This window comes from Bos javanicus, chromosome 3, assembly GCF_032452875.1.
Source record: "Bos javanicus breed banteng chromosome 3, ARS-OSU_banteng_1.0, whole genome shotgun sequence".
In the NCBI taxonomy this organism is placed as follows: domain Eukaryota; kingdom Metazoa; phylum Chordata; class Mammalia; order Artiodactyla; family Bovidae; genus Bos; species Bos javanicus.
This window is the reverse complement of record NC_083870.1, coordinates 28825057-28845127: the sequence shown is the minus strand read 5'-3', so window position 1 is coordinate 28845127 and position 20071 is coordinate 28825057. Positions and strand designations below refer to the sequence as shown.

Sequence of the window (20071 nt, the reverse complement as noted above, 5' to 3'; positions counted from 1 at the left end):
CGCTCACTCCTTGGAAGGAAAGTTATGACCAACCTAGATAGTATATTGAAAAGCAGAGATATTACTTTGCCAACAAAGGTCCATCTAGTCAAGGCTATGGTTTTTCCAGTGGTCATGTATGGATGTGAGAGTTGGACTGTGAAGAAGGCTGAGCGCCGAAGAATTGATGCTTTTGAACTGTAGTGTTGGAGAAGACTCTTGAGAGTCCCTTGGACTGCCAGGAGATCTAACTAGTCCATTCTGAAGGAGATCAGCCCTGGGATTTCTTTGGAAGGAATGATGCTAAAGCTGAAACTCCAGTACTTTGGCCACCTCATGTGAAGAGTTGACTCATTGGAAAAGACTGTGATGCTGGGAGGGATTGGGGGCAGGAGGAGAAGGGGACGACAGAGAATGAGATGGCTGGATGGCATCACTGACTCCATGGATGTGAGTCTGTGTGAACTCCGGAAGTTGGTGATGGACAGGGAGGCCTGGCGTGCTGCGATGCATGGGGTCGCAAAGAGTCGGACACAACTGAGCGACTGATCTTATCTAATAGAAATTCTTTGGTGAATTTGATTTAATGGAACATCTTTGTGAGAAAAATAAAATAGCAACAAAACTTAACAAATATATCCATCAAGAAACACAAAATATCTATAATAATAATCACAAAAAATAAACATTTTTTGAGCACTTTCTATGTTTGAAGCATGCAATAAACATTTAAAGGGGCTTCGGCAGTGGCTCAGTGATAAAAAATCTGCCTGCAATGCAGGAGATGTGGGCTAAATCCCTGAGTTGGGAAGATCCCCTCAGGAGGGCATTCCAGTATTGTTGCCTGGAGAATCCCATGGAAAAAGGAGCCTGGTGGGCTACAGTCCATCAGGTCGCACAGAGTTGTACTCAACTGAAGCGACTTAGCATACGCACACACACACACATGTGCACACACAAACATTTACAGATATTAGTACATTTACTTTTCACAACATCCCAGGGTTATTGGGGTGGAATACTACAGAGAAAAAAGCCTGAGAGAGGAAGAGGGAGGAGGAGAATGAAAGAGTGCTCTGTAGATATGGACATGGCTAGGACTAGGGTGAGGCAAGAGAGATGTCCAGGTCATAGACTTCAAGGGGGTACTTATTCTTAGCTTCTTGCTTGAACCCAAAAGTGAAGACCTCCTTAAATTTTTTTGCCCTGGACACCTCTCTTGCCTCATCCTAGTCCCAGCCCTGGATCTTCAGGAAGAGTCCACTTAAATTCTTTAGCCAAAAACTGATTAGCGTAAGTATATTAGGAAACTGCCTGAGGCTGGAGAAAGAACCCTATAAAAGATTAGAGGGAACAATGCTGGAAATTCCTGGGTCAGAGATGAGGGTAGTTTATTACTCTCTGCAATAACAAGAGACAGAGCATCAGCACTTTAATGCTTTCCCACAAAGTGATGTAAAAGGGGTCAGGATGACACCTGCACATGTGGTGGGTTTCTATAGGAAAATCTGGAGTTTAGGGAACGTGAATATCTTATAATTAAGAAGGCAATGGCACCCCAACTCCAGTACTTTTGTCCGGAAAATCCCATGGATGGAGGACCCTGGTCACTAAGAGTTGGACTGCAGTCCATGGGGTCACTAAGAGTCGGATACGACTGAGCGACTTCTCTTTCACTTTTCACTTTCATGCATTGGAGAAGGAAGTGGCAACCCACTCCAGTGTTCTTGCCTGGAGAATCCCAGGGACAGGAGCCTGGTGGGCTGCCGTCTATGGGGTCGCACAGAGTTGGATACGACTGAAGCGACTTAGCAGCAGCAGCAGCAGCAAGCATGCCTTCCTTTTGGTCTGGAGGGAGATGCTATCTTGTACTTAAAGGTTGTTTTCTAGTCAAACACCTTTGAAAAGATGGTATGAATAAAGGGAAGTAAATACATCAGTTGGAAGATGTGCATAAATGTGAGAGACCCTTGGAGAACTGCCCTTCAACAACTACCTCCTGGTATTATTCCAAATGCATACTGTTTCTAGCCTAAGAGGGGTCATACCAGGAATAGCAAATTAGTTAATGGAGCTAAGAGCTAATAATAGGAAGTAGAAGGCTCTGTGGTGAAGAATTCGAGAGTGTGCCTCCCCACGACAACCCTACCTAAAGATTAAAAATTTTTTTAAATATAGTGCTTGCCAAAAACAACTGTGGTCACCATGCATGCTCACTCAAAGATGAGCACAACACTTTCCTTATACGTTTGTATATTCTCTACAAGAATTCTGAAGAAATACTGACCTACTTATTATTTTTAAGTTATCTGTGATTTCTCATCATAAATATAAATATACTTTCTTATGAATTTTTAATTTTTCATAAATTTGTAAAGGTTATATTCCATTTTCAGTTATTACAAACTATTGGCAATTTTCCCTGTGTGGGACAATACATCCTTGTAGCTTATCTTATACCCACTTCGTCACCCCTACCTACTTTGCCCCTCCCCTACTGGTAACTGCTAGTTTGTTCTTTATATCTGAATTAATTTTTAAAATAAAATTCGATAAAAATAGTAAATATTTATAAGATGATAATTAGCTAACTGGAATATTTAATTATATGATTTGATATATTTTGTTTCAATAATTAATTGAATGAAGCACATCATTTACCTGTGGATTTTAGTCAATGTATCTCAAAATATTGTTCCGGAGAAGGCAATGGCACCCCACTCCAGTTCTCTTGCCTGGAAAATCCCATGGACGGAGGAGCCTGGTGGGCTGCAGTCCATGGGGTCGCTAAGAGTCAGATACGATTGAGAGACTTCACTTTTACTTTTCACTTTCATGCATTGGAGAAGGAAATGGCAACCCACTCCAGTGTTCTTGCCTGGAGAATCCCAGGGATGGCGGAGCCTGGTGGGTTGCCGTCTCTGGGGTCGCACAGAGTCGGACACGACTGAAGTGACTTAGCAGCAGCAGCAGCAGCAGCAGCAGCAGCAGCAGCAGTTCAGTTCAGTTCAGTTCAGTTCAGTTGCTCAATAATCTTGACTCCACGACACCATAGACTGCAGCACACCAGGCCTCCCTGTCCATCATCAACTCCCAGAGTTCACTCAAACTCATGTCCATCGACTCAGTGATGCCATCCAACCATCTCATCCTCTGTTGTTCCCTTCTCTTCTAGCCTTCAATCTTTCCCAGTATCAGGGTCTTTTCCAATGAGTCAGTTCTTCACATCAGGTGGCCAAAGTATTGGAGTTTCAGCTTCAGCTTCAGGCCTTCCAACGAACACCAAGGACTGATTTCCTTTAAGATTAACTGGTTTCGCAGTCCAAGGGACTCTCAAGAGTCTTCTCCAACACCACAGTTCAAAAGCATCAGTTCTTTGGCCTCAACTTTCTTTATAGTCCAACTCTCACATCCATACATGGCTACTGGAAAAACCATAGCTTTGACTATATGGACCTTTGTTAGCAAAGTAATGTCTCTGCTTTTTAATATTGCTGTCTAGGTTTGTTATAGCTTTTCTTCCAAGGAGCAAGCATCTTTTAATCTCATGGCAGCAATCACTGTCTGCAGTGATTTTGGAGCCCCAACTAATAAAGTCAGCCACTGTTTCCACTGTTTCCCCATCTATTTGCCATAAAGTGATGGGACCAGATGCCATGATCTTTGTTTTCTGAGCGTTGAGTTTTAAGCCAACTTTTTCCACTCTCCTCTTTCACGTTCATCAAGAGGCTCTTTAGTTCTTCTTTGCTTTCTGCCCTAAGGGTGGTGTCATCTGTGTATGTGAGGTTATTGATTTTTCTCCCAGCAATCTTGATTCCAGCTTGTGCTTCATCCACCCTGGCATTTTGCATGATGTACTCTGCATAGAAGTTAAATAAAGCAGGGTGACCATATATAGCCTTGACGTACTCCTTTTCCTATTTGGAACCAGTCTGTTGTTCCATGTTCACTTCTAACTGCTGCTTCTTGACCTGCATACAGATTTCTCAGGAGGCAGGTCAGGTGGTCTGGTATTCCCATCTCTTGAAGAATTTTCCACAGTTTATTGTGATCCACACAATCAAAAGCTTTGGCATAGTCAATGAAGCAGAAGTAGATGTTTCTCTGGAACTCTCTTGCTTTTTCAATGATCCAATGGATTTTGGCAATTTGATCTCTGGTTCCTCTGCCTTATCTAAATCCAGCTTGAACATCTAGAAGTTTATGGTTCATGTGCTGTTGAAGCCTGGCTTGGAGAATTTTGAGCATTACTTTACTAGCATGTGAGATGAGTGCAATTGTGCGGTAGTTTGAGCATTCTTTGGCATTGCCTTTCTTTGGGATTGGAATGAAAACTGACCTTTTCCAGTCCTGTGGCCACTGCTGGGTTTTCCAAATTTGCTGGCATATTGAGTGCAGCACTTTCACAGCATCATCTTTTAGGATTTGAAATAGCTCCACTGGAATTCCATCACCTCCACTAGCTTTGTTCGTAGTGATGCTTCCTAAGGCCCACTTGACTTCATATTCCAGGATGTCTAGCTCTAGGTGAGTGATGACACCATCGTGGTTATCTGGGTCATGAAGATCTTTTTTGTACAGTTCTTCTGTGTATTCTTGCCACCTCTTCTTAATATCTTCTGTTTCTGTTAGATCCGTATAATTTCTGTCCTTAATTGTGCCCATCTTTGCATGAAATTTTCCCTCAGTGTATCTAATTTTCTTGAAGAAATCTCTAGTCTTTCACATTCTGTTGTTTTCCTCTATTTCTTTGCATTGATCACTGAGGAAGGCTTTCTTTTGTCTCCTTGCTATTCTGTGGAACTCTGCATTCAAATGGATATATCTTTCCTTTTCTCCTTTGCCTTTAGCTTCTCTTCTTTCTTCAGCTATTTGTAAGGCCTCCTCAGACAACCCTTTTGCCTTTTTGCATTTCTTTTTCTTTGGCATGGTTTTGATCACAGCCTCTTGTACAATGTTAGGAACCTCCATCCATAATTTTTCAGGCACTCTGTCTATCGGATCTAATCCCTTGAATCTATTTGTCATGTCCACTGTATAATCATAAGAGATTTGACTTAGGTCATATCTGAATGGTCTAGTGGTTTTCCCTACTTTCTTCAATTTAAGTCTGAATTTGGCAATAAGGAGTTCATGATTTGAGCCACAGTCAACTCTGTATATTATATATATATATAACGTATATAAATATGTATTGCATTTATATTTAAAAGAAAAATTGTCATTAATTTATACTTATTCATCTGTTAAATTCAGAATATCCCTATGTGGGCCAAAATACCCAATATCTAATGCTAAGTCTTATTAAGAAAGATAGGCAGTCCGATGGGTTAGTGCACTTTGTTTTTTTATTAAGAGATTTCTCCCAAACTGGTATTTTCATTTATGCTTTTGTTTGATGCTTTGGAAATATGATCCAGGGGAAAGTATCATGGTAACAATTGGGTTGGATGAGGACTATATACTCCTTTTATAAACTAGGATAATTATTATTATGAACATAGGCCCATTCTCACACAGATCAATTGTAAAAAAGACTTCTTGACGTTCTTGAAATTGATTTCTCAAAAACATCCTTCAGTGATATAAGGATGTCTTATGCATTTCCAGGGGTACCAGTATGCTGGTTTAGAGACTGATGACTTAACGATGTACTCTCAGAAACATCCTTTCTTTTGTGAATAAAATTTTCAGTTGCCTGAATTCTTCAAACATAATTTCTATCTCCTTCCCTTTTCAGAACTTTGACTTTTCCTTGATGATATTGATCTCTTTGAACCCTCTTAAGAGGTGACTGACAGTAATTATGAAAAATAGTATGTAGGTTCCTCAAAAAATTAAAAATAGAATTATAATATGATCCACCAATGCCACTTCTGGGTTATGTGAAGAAAATAAAAACACTATCTGCACCCCCATGTTCATCATAATATTTACAATACACACTGTAGCCAAGATATGGAATTGACTTTAGTTCACTTACAGATGATTTCTTCATCACGTATGAATGAGAACCTTGCTGGGTAGAATATTTTTGGTCATAGGTTTTTCCCTTTCATCACTTTAAAAATGTTGTGCCACTCCCTTGTGTCCTGTAGAGTTTCTACTGAAAAAATCAGCTGATAATCTTATGAGAGTTCCCTCGTATATGGTTCATTGCTTTTCCTTTGATGCTTTTAGTATTCCCTACCTTTCCAGGCCAGGCTTCAGCAATATGTGAACCGTGAACTTCCTGATGTTCAAGCTGGTTTTAGAAAAGGCAGAGGAACCAGAGATCAAATTGCCAACATCCGCTGGATCATGGAAAAAGCAAGAGAGTTCCAGAAAAACATGTATTTCTGCTTTATTGACTATGCCAAAGCCTTTGACTGTATGGATCACAATAAACTGTGGGAAATTGTGAAAGAGATGGGAATACCAGACCACCTGACCTGCCTCTTGAGAAATGTGTATGCAGGTCAGGAAGCAACAGTTAGAACTGGACATGGAACAACAGACTGGTTCCAAATAGGAAAAGGAGTTCGTCAAGGCTGTATATTGTCACCCTGCTTATTTAACTTCTATGCAGAGTACATCATGAGAAACGCTGGACTGGAAGAAACACAAGCTGGAATCAAGATTGCCGGGAGAAATATCCATAACCTCAGATATGCAGACGACACCACCCTTATGGCAGAAAGTGAAGAGGAACTCAAAAGCCTCTTGATGAAAGTGAAAGAGGAGAGTGAAAAAGTTGGCTTAAAGCTCAACGTTCAGAAAACGAAGATCATGGCATCCGGTCCCATCACTTCATGGGAAATAGATGGGGAAACAGTGGAAACAGTGTCAGACTTTATTTTTCTGGGCTCCAAAATCACAGCAGATGGTGACTGCAGCCATGAAATTAAAAGACGCTTACTCCTTGGAAGGAAAGTTATGACCAACCTAGACAGCATATTCAAAAGCAGAGACATTACTTTGCCAACAAAGGTCCATCTAGTCAAGGCTATGGTTTTTCCTGTGGTCATGTATGGATGTGAGAGTTGGACTGTGAAGAAGGCTGAGCGCCGAAGAATTGATTCTTTTGAACTGTGGTGTTGGAGAAGACTCTTGAGAGTCCCTTGGACTGCCAGGAGATCCAACCAGTCCATTCTGAAGGAGATCAGCCCTGGGATTTCTTTGGAAGGAATGATGCTAAAGCTGAAATTCCAGTACTTTGGCCACCTCATGCAAAGAGTTGACTCATTGGAAAAGACTGTGATGCTGGGAGGGATTGGGGGCAGGAAGAGAAGGGGATGACAGAGGATGAGATGGCTGGATGGCATCACTGACTCGATGGACGTGAGTCTGAGTGAACTCCGGGAGATGGTGATGGACAGGGAAGCCTGGTGTGCTGGGATTCATGGGGTCGCAGAGTCAGACACGATTGAGTGACTGAACTCTATTGAACCCTGTATAGTAGTTACCTACATTCATGTCCTACTTCCTACCTAGAAATGATTTATATTTTATTTATCTTCTGTTTTAGTAGTCAGAGAAGTGCTTAGTTTATAGTCAAGTGGCAACAAATTTAGGGCAGTTGTTAATATTTGTTAAGAACTCCCTATTCAGGTGTTCTGTAATTGAGCTCAATTAAATTTGTGATTAGAGGGCTAAAATATTCTGATCTGAAATTTATTTTGTTCTTGTTATTTTGGCCTCATGGCGTGCAGGATCTTAGTTCCCCGATTGGGGAATGAACTCACGTCCTTGACAGTGAGAACAAGGACTTCTAACGACTGGACAACCAAGGAAATCCCTGAAAATCCTTTAATCCAGAGTGTTCATATAATGTTTAATAAACCAGTTCCTGATACTATTGAATCTATAATCTTAAAATTCTGAAGATTAAATGGTAAAGTGTTTCTTGCACTATTCCGTCTCTGACACTTCAGTTTCACTAGTTATAAAAAATTAGAACTGTATCAGTTAACACTAAAACACTAGTTTACACTGTTTTTCCTTCTAATGCTTTTACTTTCTATCACATTTATTCTTTTTAGGCTGAAGAGAATAGATTAGTTGTTCACTTTAATTTTTAGTGTTTAACTTCAGTTTGATAAAATATTTAAACAAAGGTACCAAGTGAAAAATGAGGTTGCTAAAGGTTAATGTTTTGATGCTTTTTAGTAACTATTAGTGCCACTTCTGCATTTTGTCAAAATAATACAACTCCATTCTGGCAGGACTCAGAAGAGCTACTAACAAAGAATTACTCGATTTAGTTAAAAAACAAGAAAGAACAACTATCCTCCTTCATAGATAATTTTCAATATACCCATTCTAACTCTGGTACTAATAAAAAAGGAAATGCCAAGTATTTGTAAGCACTACACAGAAATTTATAAGCATTACATAAAATTTTATAAACACTATGTTAAAAATGTGAATAATACTTTATCCTTACAATTAGAGCCTGAGCTGATCTGTTAATATCCCATTAAATAAAATAGGCTGATAAAGCTAAAACAAAACTAAATGGTCTGCACAAACCATGTGCATTTCTATAACATTATGCCAAATTGGATATTGATTAAGGAAAAGGGGAAGTATAATGAAAAGAAGTCTTAGAAGACTTAATTCTGTATTTTAAAGTGAATTTATACAAAATATCTGACAGCCTAAAACCAAAGGTGAAATTTCCAGGTAAAGACTGTGAGTATTGTAAACAGTGACTTTCAAATTTTCTCTGATATTATTCAGCTCTTTAATTCACACAAAGGAGATTTACCTGGCTGTTTAAACCAGGTGATTTTTTTCTCCCTCAAAATGAGAACCCTTAACAAGTTGTCCTGTACCTTTGCCACTTTGGAGGAAAAAATAATACTTTTTTCTCTGAAGATTTTCACTAGTATTATAAGAAAATACTGGGCAGTATTAGTTTAAAAATTCTCTAGATAGGAAAAATTTCCCACCTTTGAAATTAAGATTGTTATAATAATTAATTTTTCATTGATTATTTTATTAATAAGATCTTAAAAATATATACTATTCTGCAAAAGCTGAGTGAAGAAATATCATGAAATATTATTTACTGTTAATTAGAAGCCATACATTTTTGGAGCTGTAAAATAAACCAGTGCTAATCAATAAGATTTTTTTAATGTATTAAGTATAAGTTATAAATACATAGAAATGTCCCTACTATTACCTACAATTTCTGTATTCTGAAAGGACTGTACTATTGATACATTAATATACTAGAAACAAAATAAAAATGAAGAGGAAAATATTTTAGAGAAAGTATCAACTTTGGGTTCAACAGGCATTTATTGATTATATCTTATGTGCAAGTGACTGTATTAAGCACCAGGGAAATAAAAATAAGCATGGTCTCTGTATATATATGATTAATTCATTAGATAAATATGAATAAAACCAACTTATAGCCCAGGGAGTAAAAGCACTAATAGATACATAAACAAACTGTCAACTACCAGTGCTCAGTTTTCCTCCCACAAAATAAGAATAAATAAATCTTGAATTCAAAACAGAAGGTGTAAAATAATGAAGTCCTTAGTTGGGTATTTTGACTTTCTTTAAAAAAAAATGCCAGAGGCATTACTTTTTTACATCTTTACTTTCACTCCCTGTATAGGTAACTCAGCTGTTTAGCATAGCTGCCACTCATTCTTAATTTATTTGTTTATTCAAATCAAGAAATATTTATTGAGCATTTATTGTGAGTTAGGCCCTGTAATGGGCACTAGGAATGCAATAGTGAAGAAGATAGCCGAAGACCAAGAGTCCAATGGGATAGTAACAGAAAAAGATCATTGATGGAATCAGCCTAAGAAGCCATTCCTTCTCTATAGCTACAGACTGATGCCTTAATCAGTTAAGTGCAATGGTGAACTAGAGAAGAAACTCAAAGCACAGGTTCAACTGATGATCAGCCACTAGCATCATTTACATATATATAAAGTCTGCATCTCATCATTATCCCTTATATTTTGAACTAGCATTCTAGTTTTTTGCCTTATTTTTCTAATAGTCTCAACTTTATAAAATACAAAGCCTTGGGGAAAAAAATTACAAGATTGGAGCATATTTTCCTATAAATCACTTAGAGCTTTGTGGCAGTCTCATTAAAATCCAGTAGAACAATCTTTTGGAATTGAATATTTAAATCTAATTTTGTTTATGGATACACAAACTGATAATTTTGCTTGTACACTCTTTTAAGCATATCATAAACTGTCTCCCATGCTATTTTTTACTCAATCAACTAAAAGTTAAGTAGAACAGAAAGTATTCTATTCAAATAGATGTATCTAAAGGCTTGATTAAATAGGAATCTGAGTTTTATAGCTTATAGATATAAATAAGCTGCTGAAAATTCTATTTTTCATATCAGTGAAAGTGTTGTTAACAGAATTACTCTTGTTTAAAAGAATTCAGATAACTACACCAAGAGAAACGCTGTAGGTCTTCAGTATTTTTTCATAATAAATGGAAAACAACAACAAAATAACTTGGAAACTCCTATGATTAGTTGCAGCAGCTTTTAAAGAGCGGATTCATGTCAATGTATGGCAAAACCAATACAATACTGTAATATAATTAGTCTCCAATTAAAATAAATAAATTTATATTTAAAAATAAATAAATAAAAACTGGGGGAAAAAAAAGAGAGATGTTATTTTGCCCAGATCCTATTCTTTGTTTAAATTTTCTTTGACATGCATTTTATAAATGATTAGAGGTTGTTTCTGTTTAATTAATGAAGCTGATAATGGTTAAATAGTAAAGTGGGGGTAAACAGTTCAAACCCAGATCAAGGATGAAAAGCCAATTATGTAGAAATGATCCAGCTGTCCTAAATATGATTTCCTTTTACTATTAAAAATCTCAAAAATGTTTTAAAACACTTGAGAAAAAAACCCCAAACCACCAATCTTGTAACTTTCTTACTGTTTTGTTTAGGATTGAAAGCCACAGGAAGTATAGTTTTCAAACTCAATAAAACAATTCCAAAACACAAAATGAAATTCATTTGATCTTAACAGAAAATGAAAATCAGTGCAACTTTGAGACGATCTTTTTGTTTGCTTAACATGAACCTCAATTATAGATTAAAGACTTTATTGTTTTTAAACTGAGGTAAGATTCATGTCACAAAATAGTAACCATTTTCAAGTGAACATTCCAGTTGTACTTAGTACATTTCAGTTCAGTCAGTTCAGTCGCTCAGTCCTATCCGACTCTTTGCGACCCCATGAACCACAGCACACAGGCCTCCCTGTCCATTACCAACTCCCAGAGTTCACCCAAACTCACGTCCATCGAGTCAGTGATGCCATCCAGCCATCTCATCCTCTGTCGTCCCCTTCTCCTCCTGCCCCCAATCCCTCCCAGCATCAGAGTCTTTTCCAATGAGTCAACTCTTTGCATGAGGTGGCCAAAGTACTGGAATTTCAGCTTTAGCATCATTCCTTCCAAAGAAATCCCAGGGCTGATCTCCTTCAGAATGGACTGGTTGGATCTCCTGGCAGTCCAAGAGACTCTCAAGAGTCTTCTCCAACACCACAGTTCAAAAGCATCAATTCTTCAGCCCTCAGCCTTCTTCACAGTCCAACTCTCACATCCATACATGACCACTGGAAAAACCATAGCCTTGACTAGATGGACCTTTGTTGGCAAAGTAATGTCTCTGCTTTTGAATATGCTATCTGGGTTGGTCATAACTTTCCTTCCAAGGAGTAAGCGTCTTTTAATTTCATGGCTGCAGTCACCATCTGCTGTGATTTTGGAGCCCCAAAAAATAAAGTCTGACACTGTTTCCACTGTTTCCCCATCTATTTCCCATGAAGTGATGGGACCAGATGCCACGATCTTCGTTTTCAGAATGTTGAGCTTTAAGCCAACTTTTTCACTCTCCTCTTTCACTTTCATCAAGAGGCTTTTGAGTTCCTCTTCACTTTCTGCCATAAGGGTGGTGTCATCTGCATATCTGAGGTTATTGATATTTCTCCCGGCAATCTTGATTCCAGCTTGTGTTTCTTCCAGTCCAGCGTTTCTCATGATGTACTCTGCATAGAAGTTAAATAAGCAGGGTGACAATATACAGCCTTGACGAACTCCTTTTCCTATTTGGAACCAGTCTGTTGTTCCATGTCCAGTTCTTTTTTTTTTTTTTCCATGTCCGATTCTAACTGTTGCTTCCTGACCTGCATACAGATTTCTCACAGGCAGGTCAGGTGGTCTGGGTATTCCCATCTCTTTCACAATTTTCCACAGTTTATTGTGATCCACACAGTCAAAGGCTTTGGCATAGTCAATAAAGCAGAAATACATGTTTTTCTGGAACTCTCTTGCTTTTTCCATGATCCAGCGGATGTTGGCAATTTGATCTCTGGTTCCTCTGCCTTTTCTAAAACCAGCTTGAACATCAGGAAGTTCACAGTTCACGTATTGCTGAAGCCTGGCTTGGAGAATTTTGAGCATTACTTTACTAGCGTGTGAGGTGAGTGCAATTGTGTGGTAGTTTGAGCATTCTTTGGCATTGCCTTTCTTTGGGATTGGAATGAAAACTGACCTTTTCCAGTCATGTGGCCACTGCTGAGTTTTCCAAATTTAGTGTTGTGCAACTAGCACCTCTAGTTCCAAAGCATTTTCATCACCCAAAAGGAAAGCCCATACCCACTAAACTGTTACTTCCCATTTGCCCCACCCCCAGCTGCTGGCAGCTACAAATATATGTTCTGTCTCTGTGGATTTACCTCTTCTGGATATTTCATATAAATGGAAACATACGATACGTGACCTTTTGTGTTTACTTTCATTCATTTAATAATATTTTTGGACTTCATTTATGTTATAGCATATAACAGTATTTCTTTTTATGGCTCAATATTTAATTGCATGTTTACTTTTTTTCATTTATTTTTGTACACCACATAGCATGCAGAACTCCCCCAACCAGGGATCAAACCCATGCCGCCTGCAGTGGAAGTGCAGAGTCTTACCCACCAGACCATCAGGGAAGTCCTCATACCACAGTTTATTTATCCATTCAATTATTGATGGACATTCATATTGTTTACATTTTTGGCTAAAATGAAAAGTGATGCTATGAACATGTATTTATTTAAGTTCTTATCTTTAATTCTTTTGGGTGTGTACTTAACAGTAGAATTGCTTGGTCAGGTAGCAACGCCATGTTTAACTTTTTTGAGGAATCACCAAATGATTTTCCATGAAAATGCTGAATCATTTTATGCTCCCATAAGCAATGCAGGAAGGTTCTAGTTTCCCTGCAGGCTTGTCAACATTTATTTTCTGTTTGTTTGTTTTTTAATTATTATAGCTAGCCTATGGCACCCCACTCCAATACTCTTGCCTGGAAAATCCCATGGACTGAGGAGCCTGGTGGGCTGTAGTCCCTGGGGTCGCTAAGAGTCAGACACGACTGAGCGACTTCACTTTCACTTTTCACTTTCATGCATTGGAGAAGGAAATGGCAACCCACTTCAGTGTTCTTGCCTGGAGAATCCCAGGGACGGGGGAGCCTGGTGGGCTGCCGTGTATCGGGTCGCACAGAGTTGGACACGACTGAAGCTACTTAGCAGCAGCAGGGGTGGTGATTAGGCACCTCATCACTAGCTACCTTAGGGATGGTGATGTGGTGTTGGTTCACATTTCCGTGGTAACTAATCAAGTCCTTTGCCCACTTTTAAATTGAGTTTTTTCTTTTTGCTGTTGATTTATGAGTTCTTTATATATTATGGATACCAGACCATTATCAATATATGGTTGCAAATGTTTCTACCATTCAATAGATTTTCTTTTCACTTTACTGGTAATGTTCTTCAATGTACAAAAGTCTTTAATTTTGGTGAAGTTCAGTTTACCTATATTTTATTTTGTTACTCATATTTTTGGTGTCATATTTAACAAACAATTTTTAAATCCAGGATCATGACAATTTATTCTTATGTTTTCTTGTAAGAGATTTATGATTTGGATCTTGATGTTTAGGTCATTATCCATCATCACCCATTTTTGAGTTGATTTTTTTGATATGATGTGAAGTAGGGGTTCAACTTCATACTTTTGCAAGTGGATGTTGAGATGTCCCAGCACTATATGTTGAAGAAACTATTCTGTCACCATTGAATGATATTGGCACCCTGTCAAAATCATCACTGTATGGGTTAAAGACTAGCTTTTAAATTCCTTCAAAACCAAAAAAAAAAAAAAAAAACCAAGTGGACTTTTCCATCTTACAAAAACAATTCTGAAATATTTGATTCCAGACTAATGGGGGTGTGAGGATTTTCCAAGTATCCTAACAGGATGTGGTAGTAAAGAAGATTTCTGTAGTGGAAAAAGCATCCTCTTTAGGCTACTTAGCATTTGAATCACACCTCTGCATTTACTTGTCATTGATCTCAGACAAATAATATTGTCTGCTTTTACAGGACAAGGTCTAGAAGTTCCTTAGTTGAATTAATCATTGTGGTGCTCATCATTGGTATGCTGCCAAAAAAATGCAGTTATTGTTTCTGAGCATTGTTCTTTAACTACAATGACAACTGGTGGGGGAGGGGGTCCACTGGGTCTTTTTTCCATGATAAAATGTCTTGTACAAGAAAGAAAATTGGTATTTATTTTTTGATGCACGTGCTGTTTCCCCCACACCTTCGACTTAGTGTTGTGTACTCATACTAACTTATGAAAGCCAATTGTGTGCATCTCTTTCTAATTCTATGTTTATATGACATCATGTTGATAATTTAAAATTGGCCATGCTAGAAGTGTATATGGGGCTTCCCAGGTGGCTCAGTATTAAAGAATCTGCCTGCAGTGCAGGACCCAGGGTTCAGCCCCTGGGTCAGGAAGATCCCCTGGGAAAGGAAATGGCTACCCACTTCAGTATTCTTGCCTGGAAAATTCTATAGACAGAGGAGCTTGGCAGGCTACAGTCCATGGGGTCACAAAGAGTGGGACATGGCTGACTGACTAAACTGCAGCAGCAGCAGCAGGAATATATACACCGAGGAAATTCTCAAATGTTACAAATCAAGCTTTTTTTCCTTCTCCAGTGAGCTGGTTCACTAGACCACTGCTGCCTCGTCTAACCAATTTTAAACAACTCTTTAAACTCAATTTAAGTGAAATCTCACTTCAGAAATCTTCACTCACTTCCCCAGGTCATGTACCTCCTGTAAGGTCCGGAGTTAGAAGAGGCGAGGTTCAGAAAAAGAACGAGACTGGCACTCTACAGGAACAGATCACCTCTAATGAGGCGAGAAGGGGCAGCAGTCAGATTAGTGAGCTACTGCACTAACCCAAGAAAAGAGTAAGTATATATAGGCATGTATGTAGAAAGCTACTGTCTTAAGGGGGCCTGTTGTTTTCCAAGGTTGCTAGGAGTAGTTATCTCTTAAATGGCTGGGGCAAGGAGTTCTGGAGATGGGCCAGAGGCTGGGCCGGCTTGGAGCTGGGCGTAATCAACCTAATGTCTATTTTTTTCTTCTGGTGAGAAAGTTCTTTGTTTTGTCTAGAATGGTGGGGAGGACCTGGAGGGCAGTTTTAACTCCAGGCTACCTTGGGCCATGCAACTTTCCTTCATTCCAGACCTTAAGGAATATATATAAAATATATATATATATAAATATATATATAAAATATATATAAAAAGAGAAAGAGGTGTTGGCGCTGTTAATGTTCAGGGCTTCTTCGTGCTGATAAATGAGGGTCAGGGGTTTGTAGTCTGGGAGGAAGGAAGTCCAAGGCCTGTAGTGTTGATTTTTTATTCTCGCCATCAGGGTTTCAAGCAAAAGAACAGTCTTGACTTGGTCTCGAGAGATGGCCGGAATCCGTTCCTAGAGAAACCTTTGAAAGATATTGAGGAGACAGGGTCCAAATAAGAGGAATAAAATAAGTACCAATGGTCTCAAGAAAGGGAGTAACCAAGGGAGGGCTTGTTGGAACAGGTTTTGGGGAGTGTAAAGGTTTTGTAACTCTTTTTTGCAGTGTTCAATTCTGTCTCTAAGTTCTTTGATTCTGCCCTGGACTATGCCCGTTTCATTAACAAAATAGCAGCAGTATTCCCCTAGAAAAAGGCAGGTCCCCCCCTTTTCTGTGGTGAGAAGGTCCAGGGCTCACCTATTTTGTAGGGCCACAGAAGCCAATGAGTTAATTTGCCTTTGGGCTGAAACGAAGGACTCTGCTACTTGCTCCATATCCTCATTAAGTTCTTGGGACAGTTAGTAGTAAAAATGGGCCGAGGTTTAGATGCCCCCAATCTTGGTGTCCAGGGCTGCTGCTATGGCAGTCCCAATCAGGAGGGGGGCTATGACAGCTCGTCTTTTTCTGTGGGAGCATTTTCCTTGGGGATAGACTATTTGTTTTACCTCTTCTTCTTTGAGGAGTGTCTCCAGTGGGTAATAGGATAGAAACATATGTTGTTTTTTTTTTTTTTTTGCAAAGGCCGTTTAAGACAAAGGCAGTTTAATGTCTTAAGAAACTTGTATCATGCACAAAACTCTCTTCTACTTACCACAAACCTTTTTTACACTTTCTGTATTCATCACTTTATTTGCCCGAATAGCCATCTGTAAGCCATACCTCTTTTTCTCTTAATAAAATGTACCACACATAGAACTTTCTTCTTGGGTTTCACTTTCCACAAACCTTTTTTACTGACAGACAGAGAACTCAGTTTTGTGCTTTAAGATTTAAAAGGTCACTTTGCCCTCATTTTTTTTTTTTTTTTAATTTTGGCTTGAAGTTGTACTAATCTGTCTAAGGCTGACATCTCAGGCAAAGTGGGTTGTCTATTTCAAAACATGTTAAGAGTTAACTACAGGCTTTTGTCTAGGCATGTTTCTGTTATATCAGGGTTGGAGCTGTTGGGTCAGGAACAGTTGTAGGTTGTGAGTGTCCAGGTCATTCAGCGTCTTCTCGGATGGCTGACAGAGGTTGTCGCTGGGTGAATTTTAAGGAGGTGGATCCTGTGAGGGAGACCTGATAGGGGTCAGTTAAGGAGGGCAACGCAGGATCGGAGGTGACCCGTTTTAGGTGAGAGGTGTACCCAGGAGGTGACCTTCTTGAATTTAGCTGCAGTTGGGGTAAGGAGAATGATTTTGAATGGTCCCTGCCACTTTGGGGTTAGGTCACCCTGGGGATTATCTGACAGATAGACCATGTCCCCAACTGTAAAGGGGCCAAGGGGGCTTGGGGATCAGGGGCAGGCAAGTTGTGGTTGACGTATTTCCAGAGAGCATTGCAGAGTTCCGCCAGCAGAGGGGAGTGTAGGAAGCTCGGTATGGGAGGAGGTTCAGGGGGGAGTCCAGGAGGGAGTATGGGCCTTCCATACATCACCTCAAAGGGGCACAGCCCCAGGGGCTTTCTCGGCAAAGCCCACACTGTGAGGAGAACAATCGGCAAACATTTAGTCCAATCCAGATTAATTTGGTAAGAGTTTCTTTGATTATTCTATTCATTCTTTCTACCTTTCCTGAGGACTGGGGATGATATGGAATGTGAAATTTCCAGGGTATCTGTAAGAATTGGACAAGTTGTTGGGTGACTTTGGATGTAAATTCTGGGCCCTTATCAGACTGGAGGGATGAAGGCAGGCCAAACCTGGGGATAATTTCTCTGAGGAGGATTTGGGCCACAGTGTGGACTCTTTTGTTTGTAGTGGGAAATGCTTCTACCTATCCTGAAAAAGTGTCCACAAGGACCAGGAGGTATCTAAATCTCTGAACTGGGGGCATATGAGTAAAGTCTATCTGCCAATCTTGCGCTGGGAGGCTGCCTCGCATTTGATGGGTTGGAAGGGAGGTAGGTTTAAGGTTGGAATTGGGATTAATACATTGACATGTTTGACAGGAGCAGGTAAGGTTATCTAAATATTATTGGTCAGCAGTGGATATGGGGAAGTGGTTACAGAGGAGCTGTTGGAGTGTCTTGGATGAGGGATGAAAGAGTGAGTGTAGATAAGAGTATTTTTCTGGTGGTGGGAGGGTCGGATGGAATCAGAGCTAAGATGACAGGGGACTGGAGGGAGGGATGGGACAGGGCTATCTCTTTTGCCTTCTGGTCTGCAACATTGTTGTAGGCTGATATGAGACTTCTCTTTTGATGTCCCTTACTCCGTCCATGGGACTCTCCAGGCAAGAGTACTGGAGCGGGGTGCCATTGCCTTCTCCGACAGTAGAGGATGGCAGCTTTGTTTGGTAAGAGTGCTGCTTCTAGAAGTTTGTGGATCAGGTCTGAATTAATAATGGGGGATCCCTTTTGGGTTAGAAAACCTCTCTCTCCATATTAGGATGTTTGAGTGAAGTATGTTATAGGCATATTTGGAGTCTGTGTGGATGTTAACTCTTAGATTTTTAGCCAGAGTCAAAGCTCTGGTGAGAGCTATCAGTTCTGCCTGTTGGGAGGTGGTGTGAGGTGGCAGAGGTGAAACTTCAATTGCCTGGGTTTCGTGATTGTGATGAAGGTCCCCCTGGATGATGGCATATCCTGCTGCAAAGTGTGGGGATTTTTGAGAGCTGCCATCAGTGAACCAGTGTTGGGTGTCTGGGTCTAGGATGGGCTTATCTGTTAAATTTTGAAATGGGTTTTGGGTAAGATCTACTGTTAGGCTGTAGCTATGTAGGAGAGGGTCTGTTGTAGAGGATGTAGGTAATAAGCTGGCAGGGTTAAGGGGAGAGCAGGGGGAGAATGAGAGCTGAGGGTCGAAGAGAAAGGCATGTAGGACCTGTACCCTGGAAGTGGAAAGAGAGGAAAGCCTGAAGTGATAGTAAGTCTTGGAAGGTGTGTGGAGAACAGACTGTTAAAGGGGCATGCCTAGAGAGTTTATTTGCTTTGGGTACGAGGGCTGCGATAGCAGCCATGGCCTGTATACAGGGAGGCCACCCCTTGGTCACCATGTCAAGCTGTTTTGACAGATAGGCTATGGGAGCCCAGGTGTCTCTGGCCCACTGACATAGAAGTCCCGGGGCGTGTCCTTGGTTGGAATGGGCAAAGAGAAAGAATGGTCTGGTGTGATCTGGCAGGTGGAGAGTTGGCACTCGGAGGATGCTCTGGGTGAGCTGGCAAAGAGGATTGGCCAGCGAGAAGGGGTTAAAGAGGGGCTCATCCAGACATTCTTTAGTTGCCTCATAGAGCAGCTTTGCAATGAGGGGAAAGTTAGGGATCCAGATACGGAAAAAGTTTAGGAGGTCGAGCATAGACAGGAGTTCCCTTTTTGTTTTTGGAAGTGGACAGTTAATCAAGGCCTGGATTCTATCTGGGGGAATAGTTCTTTGTTGGTGGGATATAGAGAGACCAAGTAGGTGACATTTGTCTGTACTTCTTGGGCCTTGGATCAGGACACCCGATAACCCCAGGATCCCAGGGCCCCAAGGAGTTTGGGAGTATGTTGGAAGCAGAGTTTTCAGGTTGGCCTACAAAGGAGGAGGTCAGCTACATATTGGAGGAGATGACTTGGAGCTAGGTCGAGTGTCTGTAGGCCCTTTTGTAAAGCCTGTCCAAAAAAGTGGAGGCTGTCTCTGAACCCCTGGAGGAGAACTGTCCATGTTAGTTGTTGGGAAATGTGAGTCTTGGGGTCTTGCCAGGTGAAGGCGAAAAGGGGTTGGGAGAAGGAGTGGAGGGGGATGGTGAAAAAGGTGTCTTTGAGATCTAATACTGTGAAGTGGGTTGCAGTTGGGGGTATGGTAGACAGAAGGGTGTAAGGGTTAGGGACTACTGGGAATGTTGGTGTTAATAGCCTCACTGATTTTTCTCTGGTCCTGGACCAGTCTCAAAGAGTTTGGTCCCTTTCTTACTGCCAGAATAGGGGTGTTGTGTGGTGAATGGGTAGGAATTAAGATAGAGGCTTGAAGAAGACGGTGTATGATAGGCTTAAGTCCCTTGTGGGCCTCTGGGGTGAGAGAGTACTGTTGTTGGGTGATTATAGTCGAGGGGTCTTTTAGTGTAATGTGGACTGGGGGATGATGTTTGGCTATGGATGGGTGATCAGTGTCTCAGACTTGGGGGTCTAAGGTGGGTAGATCCAAGGGAAGGTCAGGGGTGAGGGATAGGGATGGTCCAGGTGCCATCTGCATGCAGAATA

The 20071-nt window shown here is 40.4% G+C and overlaps 1 protein-coding gene across 2 annotated transcripts in view; it reads left to right on the top strand.

The window, feature by feature from the left end:
- The window catches only part of LOC133243468 (uncharacterized), a 63537-nt gene that overhangs the window by 10581 nt on the left and 32885 nt on the right, over nucleotides 1–20071 (top strand). The window contains exon 1 of one of the 2 annotated variants that reach the window (XM_061410424.1): nucleotides 14238–17421. The exons of the other annotated variant lie outside the window; for it this stretch is intronic. The gene's annotated coding sequence lies outside the window, so the exon portion shown is untranslated. Of the gene's footprint in view, nucleotides 1–14237; nucleotides 17422–20071 lie in introns of those variants that run through there. 2 annotated transcript variants of the gene reach the window in all.